At 45.9% G+C, this 11655-nt stretch overlaps 1 protein-coding gene across 1 annotated transcript in view; it reads right to left on the reverse strand.

The window, feature by feature from the left end:
- Positions 1-11655, reverse strand: part of Noct (nocturnin) — a gene marked incomplete in the record, with an annotated part of 20987 nt that overhangs the window by 8459 nt on the left and 873 nt on the right.

Raw genomic sequence — 11655 nt, forward strand, 5'->3', positions numbered from 1 at the left:
AGGGAGGGGGGCGCTGTACAGGGGTGAACTCAGGAGCACTCTACCATCCGGTCTACGGATCACACCTGAGCGGCCTTTTCTCACACATGGCCTGCTCCTCTCTCCTGGATCACCCTTGCACATTCTCCAGTCTTCCCTCATGACCCTCGAAGTTCCTGGGGTCAGCGACTGCATCTCCCCACCTACTGCATCCTTCAGTACCCAGCACAGTACTTCTGCACTGGCAGCAGAGAGCCAGGCCGAGAGCACTTACCTAGCATGGGTATGTACAGCCCGGGTTTGATCCACAGCACTGAAAGAACTATTAAATGTCAACAAAACAAAGGATGCCTAGTGACAGTGCACCCAGAGTCCTGTCAAGCATCTGATGGGGGACTGCCTTTCACCGGCAGAGCACCTCATGCACACTTACGCTCTCTTGCTACCAGTGCCCTCTCGACAACTAACTCCTGCGTCATTCGCACAATTTTACAGAGGAGCAACCGAATTTCAAAAACCTAAATGACTAAGCCGGTGTGGCATACCCTATAGTCCCAGCACTGGAGAGGCTGAGGTGGGAGGATCACAGTGAGTTCAAAGCCAGTCTGAAATTCACAGTGAGACCAGACCCTAGCTTCAAAAAAATTCCCCAATTTTAAATGACTTACCCTGAGTCACTATTAAATATAACTCCATCTTTCTGCAATTCTGTGACTGCAGTGTACATACAGCTAGAAAATCAAAACTCAAATAGTGCAGGATAGTGCTGGAGGTGTGTTCCTAGGGTCCAACTGGTGAGAGAACGGGACTGCCGTCGAATGTTATGTAATATGGACTTGTAGGACATTAATTCCCAGGCCCTAGGGACTGCATTAAAAGTGTCAATTTAGGAAGATATTTTCAGTTAGGATCAAGTATTCTGATCCATGACCTGTCTCCAAATCTGTTACTGAACACCAGGGACCAAATGCGACAGGAGCACCAGTAGCACTTAGCCAGCAGGGTGGGAGCCGTACAGTCAAACCTCAAGGGGCCTCAGCAAGGTCAGGGTGAGTACAGCAGAGGCACAAGGGTCTCCAGGGCAGGGATGCAAGGCAGGCTGTCTGGTTTCAAACCCCAGCTCCATTTTTTACTACCTGTAATAGAATTCAAGACAACTCTACTTTTTGTGCCTTTGTTTCTTCACTTGGTGACAACTGTAACCTACTTAATTAGTAACTGGAAGATAACTGAGTTCTGCTAGATGGACTAGTGATCAGCTAAATGCGAGCTATTCCCTTAGTGAGGCAGGCTGTTAACACCGTGAACTGTGCCAGAATCCGTCCAGCAGGATGCAGCGCAGATACTCCGTTAGCCATTCCGCTGCCAAGGGCACTGAGGGGAAGTTACCTGCACCTTGGACTGCTCGTTGGCACCTCCCAGGCTGGCATCAGCAAAGGAGCAGGCCGGTTCACGCCAGCACAGCCAGAGGTCAAGCTCCGCGCCCCCCCAGCACACACTCTGCTAGGGGACAGAGTGTACAAAGCAGTATCACGACCCATGCGGCATTAGAGATATCAAGTGAAGGCTGTGACTTTCAACCCCGTGTCTAAAAATATGAGGACCTAGACACTGTGTGACAATCCAAGTGACCTTTCTCTGCCAGGCAGCAGGCACAGAGGAGACAAGAATGCCGAAGAGTTTTCCAGAAAAAGCTGAGTGGTACCTGCAGTCACAAGAGACCTGCGTAGGAAATGCCTGGAAGGAAAAGGCAATCCCTCCACAGAGAAGCACTGTGATGCGCTTGATCCGGGCTCATTGGTTGGCTGGCTGGTGGCTAAAGAGAAAAAAACCCAAGAAGCACAACCCAAAATGCCACAGTATCCATCACTAACATTGGTGCCTGGGGGACTGAGGAAGGGATTTGCCTTTACAGTCACAAACGGAAATAGGGGGCCAGGAATATAGCTCATGGGTGCAAGCGCCTGCCTGGTAAGCTCAAGGTCGTGAGTTCGATTCCTGGTACCAAAAAAAAATGGAAACAGGAAGCCAAGAAGAATATTCTGTTGACAACACAGAGCTCCCCCCAGATCAGGGGGCCACCCACATGGCCCAGGTGCCCCGTCGGGCAAGCACTGTGCTTTTGTGCTGCTGGTGAGCTAAGGGAGATTGCTTCATTTCTATCTAAAATGCTTAACAAAAATTCTTAACAGTAAAATTTCATGATGTGAAAAGGACATAAAAGTCAAATTTCTGTGTCTGTTAGTTAAGCGTATCATCTACGGCTGCTCATACCACAAACGCAGAATTGAGTAGTTGGGACGGATATATGGCCAGAGAAAGCCTGAAAGATTTAGTAGCTGGCTCTTTACAGAAAAAGCATGCCAATCCTTGCTCTTGATTTCAAAGTAAAACTAGAGAGTCAGTTTGTATAAACATAAAACCAGTGAAGAGATTTTCAGTCACTTAAAAGTGGGAGAGCCAGGTGTGGTGTCCTAAGCCTCTTACTCCCAGGTGCTTGGGAAGCCCTGGCCAGAGGACAGGTCAGTCTGGGCAATCTGGTGAGACCCTGCCTCAAAAAAAATACATTAAAGGCTGGTGGGGAGTGGCTCAGCAGCATGTGCTGGATTCAATCCCCGGTACATACCACAAAAAGACAAAAGGGAAGGGTATGTTTACAAATTTCCAGATCCTTGCTTGAATGACTAACATACATGTAATTAAAAAAAAAAAAAAAAAAAAAAAAAAGAACTGGACTGGGATATAAGTCAGTGGTAGAGTGCCCCTGGGTTTGATTCCTACTACTGAAAGAAAAATAAAATATTTTTAAGTAAAAATAGCTATGTTTTTAAAACCTCCAAGCCAGTCAGGTGTGGTGGCACAATCCTGTAATCCCAGCACTTGGGAAGCTGAGACAGGATGATGACTTTGAGTTCCAGCCCAGCTTGGGCTGTATCAGAGACCATGTCACATTAAAAAAGGTGGGGGGGCATGCTGGGGATTTAGCTCAGCGGCACAGCGCCTGCCTGGCAAGCGCAAGGTCATGAGTTCCATTCCCGGTACTGGAAAAAAACAACAACAAAGACAAGACAAAACCTTCAAGCCAAAACTCATCTTGAAATTGGTATCTTGTACATGGTTAAGTCATCAGGCCTGTTGGTCATAAATCGTGATAGCCAAATGCAACACATTTATTCTCCCTCTTTCCCAAGATTTTTTGGGAATTAAGTACCTATATTCAAAAATTTTTAAAGAATGAATTAATAATATTGGGAAATAAGGAAGCCAAAATTTAGCGGATTTTCAAGAAGACAGAAACAGATTTGAAATAACAGAAGAACCAAAGAGAGGGAATTGTGGCCTCAGCCACCAATGGCAGATATGGCTCTGCCCAGGCACCCAAAAGAAACTCCAAACTAGGTCCACAAACGGGCAATCATTAGGGAAATTCATTCAAGAATGGAATTCTTCACCAGGCGTGGTGGTGCACACCTATAATCCCAGCACTCAGGAGGCTGAGGAAGGAGGATCGCTTGAGAGTTAGAGGTTAGCCTGAATTACATAGTGGAGACCCTGTCTCAAAAAAGGGAAAAAAAAAAAAGGAATTCCCACTATCCCCTCTCACCCAGCCAGACAAAAAGCTGGGAGACAGAGCAGGAAAGGGTCCAGACAGAGAAAGCAGGGGATATGGAAGGGTTGCCTAGGTGAATGGATGTGAAGAGAAGACCTGATGAGGAGCTGGCTCTGAACCCTACGGGCATTTTTTTCTTTTAGAACTGAGGCTAGAACTCAAGGCGTTCGAAAGAGCTACATCCCCAATCCTTTACTTTTTATTTATTTTGAGAAGATCTCACTAAGTCACTAAATTGTCCAGGCTGGGCATGAACTTGCAATCTTCCTGCCTCAGCCTCCCAGAATGCTGGGATTACAGGTCAGGACTAATTTTGAAAAGGGAAAGCCAGGCATGGTGGTGTATGCTGTAATCCCAGCACTCGGGAGGCTGAGGCAGGAGGATCATTGTGAGTTCGAAGCCAGCCTGGGCTACAAAGTGAGCTCAAGGCCAGCCTGAACTGCATATCAAGACCCTGTCTCAAAAAGACCAAACAAACAAAAAAAAAAAAAAAAAAAAAAAAAGAGAGCTGAGGAGGTAGACTGGCGAATAGAACGAAGCCTCCTTGCTTTGGCAAAGGTGGGGTCTTCAGTCTGTGCCCTCTTGCCTTCCACTGGGACCCTCTGGCTGCCCACTCTCCAGATGGCGCTGCTACTAGCTAGAGAGGAGGCAAACAGCTCCTCTGTAGAAGATGGAGAGAGAGGTAAACACATCAGAGATACAAAACAGGCTGTGAAAAAAGGCACATCTGAAGAACTAGAAAAAAATAAGTAGAAAATGTCTAGAAATGTAAAATGACTGCAAAACAAATTTTTAGAAAATCTTATTAAAGGAAGAGATAAAGCTGGGCATGGTGGCATTGGCCTGCAATCCCAGCATCCTGGTAGCTGATGTAGGAAGATAGAAAGTTCAAGTCCAGCCAGGCAACTTAGCAGGAACCTGACTCAAAAACAGAAAGTAAGAGATGAAATGTGGCTCAGTCAAAGGTTCTGGGTTCAATCTGCAGTATTGACAGGGAGACACAACACCATACCACTAAAAGAATCAGACACATTCAGGATAGATCCATCAAGCCAATAATCTTAACAGTAGTCCAAGTGCATGAGAATGTGACAATATAGTAGATAAAAGCATATGAGAAATGGTTATCAAATTTTCCTGTTCTATGGATGGGAAGATAGCTCAGCGGCACAAGCGCCTGCCTGGCAAGTGCAAGGTCCTGAGTTCAATTCCCCAGTAACAAAAAAACAAAAAACAAAAAAACCAAATTTTCCTGTGCTAAAGAATGCTTTGCCTTTAGATGGTGGCTTACCAGATGCCCTATCATGATGACTCTTTTAATACCAAGGAGAAAAAAATTTTGCACACCTCTGGGGACAAGTAATACTCATAATGATATTTAAAGTTTGGAGCCAAAAAGATTTATTATGGGAGAAAATAAAAGATTATGGGCATTTGTCACGTCTGTAATTTTTTTGAAAACAAAAAACAAAATTAAAAACATCAAGTCATGAAATTATTTCCAACTACAATTTCAGCACCATCTGAAAGAAATGAATTCTTAGAATATGCCTCAGCAGATGGTTCATCTATAAGACTTGAAAAACATTTTCCTTCAGCACACTCTAATGACAGTTACCATCCACAAAAGCAAACCACAGAAGGCAATAGAAAACTATTATAGCCAAGGTATATATTAGAATCCAGGGTAATTCACTTTGTACTTCATACTGGAAGCTCAATGTTGGAAGAAGCTCTACCTAGTCTGTTTCCTTCACCAACCAAGTATAGATATAGATCACTGAGCTCAAGACTGTTCCCTAAGAGGCCAGGAACATAGTTCAGTGGCAGAGCAGCGGCCTGGTAAGCTCAAGGTCCTAAGCCCTATTCCGGGTACCCCTCCAAAAAAAAACAAAAACAAAAACACCCCTAATAATCAGGCCTGGATAGCAGCACACACATGTGATCCTAGCTACTCAGGAGGTGAGGAAGGAGGATCAAAAGTCCAAAGTTCAAAGCCAGCCTGGGTAACAGTGAAGATTCTAAGAGTTAGGGATATAGCTCAGTGCTCCATGGGTTTGATTCCCAGTACTACAAAACTAACATGCCTCTGCACTAAGAACAACAACAGCAAAAGGGAAAGGAAAGCAGCAGGAGAGGAGGCAGCAAGACTAATGGACTCCCCAGTCATCTCACTGCAACAACCCCTTACTGTAACTTCTAAGCATTTACTTCCATGGACATATACTGCTCCAATTCTAAACGCTCAATAATGGGCTGGGGATAGAGCTCAGTGGTAGAGTGCCTGCCCACCACACGGGAGGCCCTGGGTCCAAGCCCCAGTACGGCGCATGTGCACAAACATAAGATGCCTCCCACAACCCCATACCTAACTTGAAGGGGTGACAACTGAACACCAGTAAAAAACTTAGGGCAGCATCCAGCCCTGATATTCACTTGTGCTGTCTACCTGGGCTGTACGATGGAACTACGAGACACTCAGACACTTGGCTATTAAAACTTAGAGGATCGCAGTAGAGCCCTAGTGTGTTTTATTTTTATTTTTTAATTTATTATTTTTTTTTTTTTTGGTTTTTCTCCAGTACCAGGAACCGAACTCACGACCTTGTGCTTGCCAGGCAGGCGCTTTTGCCGCTGAGCTAAATCCCCAGCCCCTCCTGGTGTGTTTTAATAATGCAAGGAGAAAAAAAAAATATAGCCAGGCATAGTATTAGCCTGTAATCCCAGCACTTGGGAAGCTGAGGCAGACGGATCACAAGCTCTAGGGCAGCCTGAACTACACAGCAAGACCCTGTCTCAAAAAAACTTAACAGACACTCACATCGGATGGTACTAATTCCCTCTACCCCTCTTTCCCTCCGCTCTCTCGCTCACACCCTGGCACTGTGAACTCATCCATGCAGCTCCCAGTGCTGCTCCGATGCCACAAGGAGATACGAGGGCAGCCAGGACTTTCACTGGGGGCGGGGGTGGTTACTCTCTCTGTGACAGGCTGATTGTTTCCTATTCTAGGAATAACAAATCCAAAATACCTTAGCTCCTCTCCATGAAGTCCCAGTGGGTTTACCTCAGAGGGGCCAAAACCTATGCACATCCACTCCCAAGTTTCCGAATACAGTGGTACTTCGGTTCATGAACTTATTTTTTGTTCCACAATTCTGGAAAAGATGGCTGCGTTCCAGTTCATGTGGGGAAGATGGATGTGATCCTGTTTGTCACTTGATGCAGAGTTCGCAAACAAAAAATTTTGCCAAACATTTGTTTGTGAACCAAACTTTGCAAAGAAAAGTGTTCGTGAACTGAGGCACCACTGTATTCCCCAAGTATAACCACTACTTAAGTGGCTACAAAGGCCCTGTACATCTTGCTTTAGCAGCAGTGACTCTCAAGGCATACTGATGTTGAGTCTCCACTACTTCCTCTTCCACCTCCGTTCTTAGTTAATGACACAGAAACCTATTACATTTACCCACCAACCCACTCCGTAAATTGTGCAATTCCCACCGTATATTTCTGTGACAGCCTCAAGTTTCTTCTCCTTCAACTTTCATGAATACACCAACTCCTTTCCCTTCTTGGACACTGCTTTTGTTTGGGATAAATGCACTTGCTCAAGGGGCTTCTGAATTGCCTTGGGCCCCAAGCTCAAAGACAGCAGAACTCTTCTAGGATCCTCCCTCTTGGCTTTTCAAACTTGCCCAAATGAGGAGGAGCCTGTAAAGCACTCGCCAAACCTTCCAGAACCACCTGGGGCACTTGTTAAACATACATTTTACCTGACTTCTCAAGCAGCTGATTCAAGCAGACCATTTTTATTTTACTGGTACTTGGAATCCAACTCAGGGCCTTGCGCTTGCCAGACAGGCGCTATGCCACTGAGCTATATCCCCGGCCCAGACAGACCATTTTAATAAGCAGCCCAGGTGATTCAGGAAGGACCTCTTTACTGAAGGCATCCTGCCACCTTCGCTCTCCCTTTGAAGAACCTTCCTTCCACTCATCCAAAGCTAAGATTCTTTCTCCCCCAAAGTCCCACCACAAGGATTTCTCAATTCCTGCCACAATTAGTCATGTGACCCAAGGTACTATTTCGTCTTTTGGGTCTTTGGTTATTCCGTAAAGGTTTCATATACATCAATAGCAACTTGGTTTTTTTCTAGGTCACGTCTAGTTTTAAGATACAGCAAGCTTCTGGGGATGCAGCTCAGTGGTAAGAGCTCACAGTCAATCCCAGTACTGCAAAAACAAATAGAGACAGTAAGCAAGGTTAATGACTTGCAAATGTTCATTTAAGAGTGGAAGCCAGGTGTGGAGACACATTCCTGTAATCCCAGTACTCTGGGTGGCTGAGGCAGTAGGATCTCAAATTCAACCCCAGCCCAGGTAATTTTCCTTTTTTTATTGTTTTTTTATCCCCCCCCCACCCCGTAACGGGAATCAAACTCACAATCTTGCGCTTGCCAGGCTGGCGCTGTGCCACTGAGCTAAATCCCCAGACCCCCCCAGGCAACTTTCAAAGACGGTTTCTGAATAAAAATTTAAAAGGGGGTTGGAGCTGAGCATGGTGGTGCATGCCTGTAATCCCAGCAGAGCTAGTTTGAAGGCCCTGGGTCCAATCCCCAGTGCCACCCCCACCCCACAAAGAGTTGAATGTAATTGTGGAGCCATGGTTGTTATGGAAAAAGCCCCCCACAGTTCACTGTAAACTTACCACTGCATGCTACAGGAAAATGATGTCTTAAATGTTCTCCCATAAAGAAAGCAATCTATTCTGTGGAAGTCTAGTAATTACAGTATTTCCCAATTCTTCTGTCTCCTAAGTAGCTTACTCACATAGTTAAGGGATCTACCAAATAAAAGCTGCCTCAACTGAGCTGGTATTTGCCTTTAAAACTATACCGAGAAATAAACAGTGTGTTCCAGAGAGGAACAGTAGTCCAGCCAGCTCTTCATTATCTGAGGAGGAGGGATCTGGTGGATAGCATCTTTAATGCTATCCACCAACTACACTGCATCCAGTACAGTAACTGCAGCAACTGCTGCCTTTTTATGGAGGCTTCTGTCTCTGCTTGAGAAAAGGAGGCAAAGCGCTGCCATCATCTCCAAGGCCCCCTTTAAATTCTAACCTAGAACTTGAAAACTCCAAAGGAACTGTACTTGTCATACTTATCTTCCCAGTAATTTCCAAAGCCTAGGGGCACACATTAGGAAAGGAATGAATGGAATCAGGGCTGGGGTTGGAGGCTGAGATTCACCAGTACCCCTCCCAAGAATCTCTACAGAGGCAGGGGCGGGAGCACAGGCCTATACCCTTAGGGCTCGGGAGCCAAAAGGGGTGTTTCCAAGCTCAATGCCAGAATGCGCTACACAGTGACACCCTGTCTCAAAAGACCAAAAAAGAAAAAATATTTTCTACAGCAAGAGTAGCTTTCAGTTCCTTCAATGCTTATATCCCACATAGGTGGAGATGTCCCAATTTGGGAACATCCCTTTAGAGAATAATCTCTTTAGCATATGTGAGGCCCTGGGTTCAATCCCAAGCACCAAAAAAGCAACCTAGACTAGTTTGTTATTTTCATTCACTAACGTAGAATCCAAGAATCTGTTTTTGTGTGGTTAAATTGGCCAGGCTGGCCTTAAACTTGTGATCATCTGGCCTCAACCTGAGCCTCTCAGAATTATAGGTGTGTACCACCACACCCAGCTAGAATCTGCATTTCTAAAAAATGGTTCTGAGGGGCTGGGAATTTAGCTCAGCGGCAAAAGCGCCTGCCTGGCATGCCCAAGGTCGTGCGTTCGATTCCCGGTACAGGAGAAAAACCAAAAAAAAAAAAAAAAAAAAAGGTTCTGAAACTCTTGGGGAAAAGCTGCCCATGTGCATACTGGCTCTTCCCTCACCCTTCCTCAACTGTACCTCAAGGTCACAAGGGTTCAGGTACCATAAAAGTCCTTCAGTTTCTGTTATCTGTAGAATCAAGGGGCTTCAGACACATTTTTAGAAGCTCACTCAACACTCTTGGGCCAACAGTCTAACATTCCAAATGCTCTATCTAATCAGACCATCTACTCCCCAGTTCACACAGCTACACACGACACCCACTCAGTTATTTCACAATGTACCATATTCCTACAGAATATCCAAGGAAAAATATCTGACACTGAAATTAACTCGAAACAAGTGTTCATAGAGTCTTCAATAGCCAGTCTGATACCATGTTAAAAATACATCCCAGCCTAAACCAGGTGTGATAGTGTGTACTCCTGTAATCCCAGCCCTCTGGGAGGCTGAGGCAAGAGGATTCCAAATTCCAGCCCAGCCTGGGCAACTGTGTGAGACCATGCCTCAAAATAAAAATAAGTGCCAGACATGGTTATGCAGGCCTGTAATCCCAGCATTCTCGGGGATGAGGCAAGATAGTTTGCTGGTGTGAGTTCCAGGCCAGGCTGAACTGCACAGCTGTCTAAAGAGACAAAAACAAAAATGAGCTGAGGATGTAGCTCAGTAGGAAGGCCTGGGTTCAGTCCTCAGTGAGAGGAAAGAAAAAAAAAAAAAAAAAATTCACTAAAAAATACATCTCAGCCTAGCTGGGCATGGTGGCTCACAGGTGTACTTCCAGCACTCAGGAGACAGAGGCAAGAGGAACCCAGTTAGAGGCCAGGTCAAATAACCACGTTCAAGGCCTTCCTGGACTACATTGTCAGACTGTCTCAAAAAAAAAAAAAAAAAAAAAAAGTCCAGTGTGGTGACTCATGCCTGCAATACCAGCCTCAAGAGGCTGAGGCAGGGCGATTTGAGACCTCAAGGCAAAAGCCTGGGCTACACAGTGAGACCCTGTCTCAAACAAAATGACCACACACACACCCAGCCTAATCATCCACCAATTTAGTCGGGGGTGGTGGCACATGTCTGTGAGCCTGTAATCCCAGCACTCGGGAGGCGGAGGCAAGAGGATCACTTCGAGTTCGAGACCAGCCTGGGCTATGCGGTGAGCCTCAAGGCCAGCCTGAACTGCATAGTGAGACCCTGTCTCAAAAACACCCCCATCCCCTCCAAAATTTTGGCTTGACATTTAGATGATCACGATAAAGCCACACTGAAAAACTGTAGATGTAGCTCAGGAGTCGAGTGCCCCTGGATTCCATCCCTAGCACCCTCAAAAGGGAAAGAAAGGCGAACCAATACCACCACTTTGTAGTGCCCAACTTGCCCCTAAATCAATCCAAAAGTTCCTTACAAAAACGTAGTTACTTATACGAACGTCTTACATACCAGTAATCTAACAAACATAGCTAAAGCACGTTCTAAAAATAGTATAATAAAGTAATTGCCAGTTTTAAAGGAGAAATTACTTCCCAATTTTGGAAGCACTATTATGTAATTTGAGGCCACCGTTAAGGGTCCTCAGGCAAAATCGAAGTGGCAAAAAAAAGGGAAACCCCATGTATAAGACGGTATACGAAACTGGCTCAAGGCAAATGGAGGCATCAGTTTTATATGATCCTAACCCAGGTGAACAACGTCATAACGTTACCAAGGTCGGAAGGCTCTCAAAAATCCAAATGCGCGCAAAACTAGTCAACATATGGTATTAACACGGCTTTAAAAATCAGCTTCTAATGCCGGGTGTGATGGCGCACGCCTGTAATCCCAGCACTCGAGAGGCTGAGACGGGCGGACCGGTGCGAGTTCGAGGCCAGCCTGGGCTACAAAGCGAGCTCAAGACCAGCCTGAACTGCATGGCAAGACCCTGTCTCAAAAAGACCAAAAAATAGGGGGGGAAAAATCAGCTTCTAGGCCTCGCAACCCACACCAAGTAATGTGATTTTAGGCTTTTTTGCACAAAAATGCCCATAAGTACTGCAATGAAATATGTAACTGCCCTGGGTTCGATGCCGGCACCGCACAAAGGAAAACAATTACAAGGTGTCACCGAGAATGTGTGGCCTCCGGAGGGGGACAAGCAAGGCAGGGCAAGAGGGAGGAAAGCCGCGAGGTCGGCACGCAGGGAGCCGGCGGGCGCCCGCTGGCGCTGCGGGTCCTCCGCGGGAGGCGGGAGGCGCGCGGC

Source organism: Chinchilla lanigera, unplaced genomic scaffold (assembly GCF_000276665.1).
Source record: "Chinchilla lanigera isolate Chin_1 unplaced genomic scaffold, ChiLan1.0 scaffold00027, whole genome shotgun sequence".
NCBI lineage: Eukaryota > Metazoa > Chordata > Mammalia > Rodentia > Chinchillidae > Chinchilla > Chinchilla lanigera.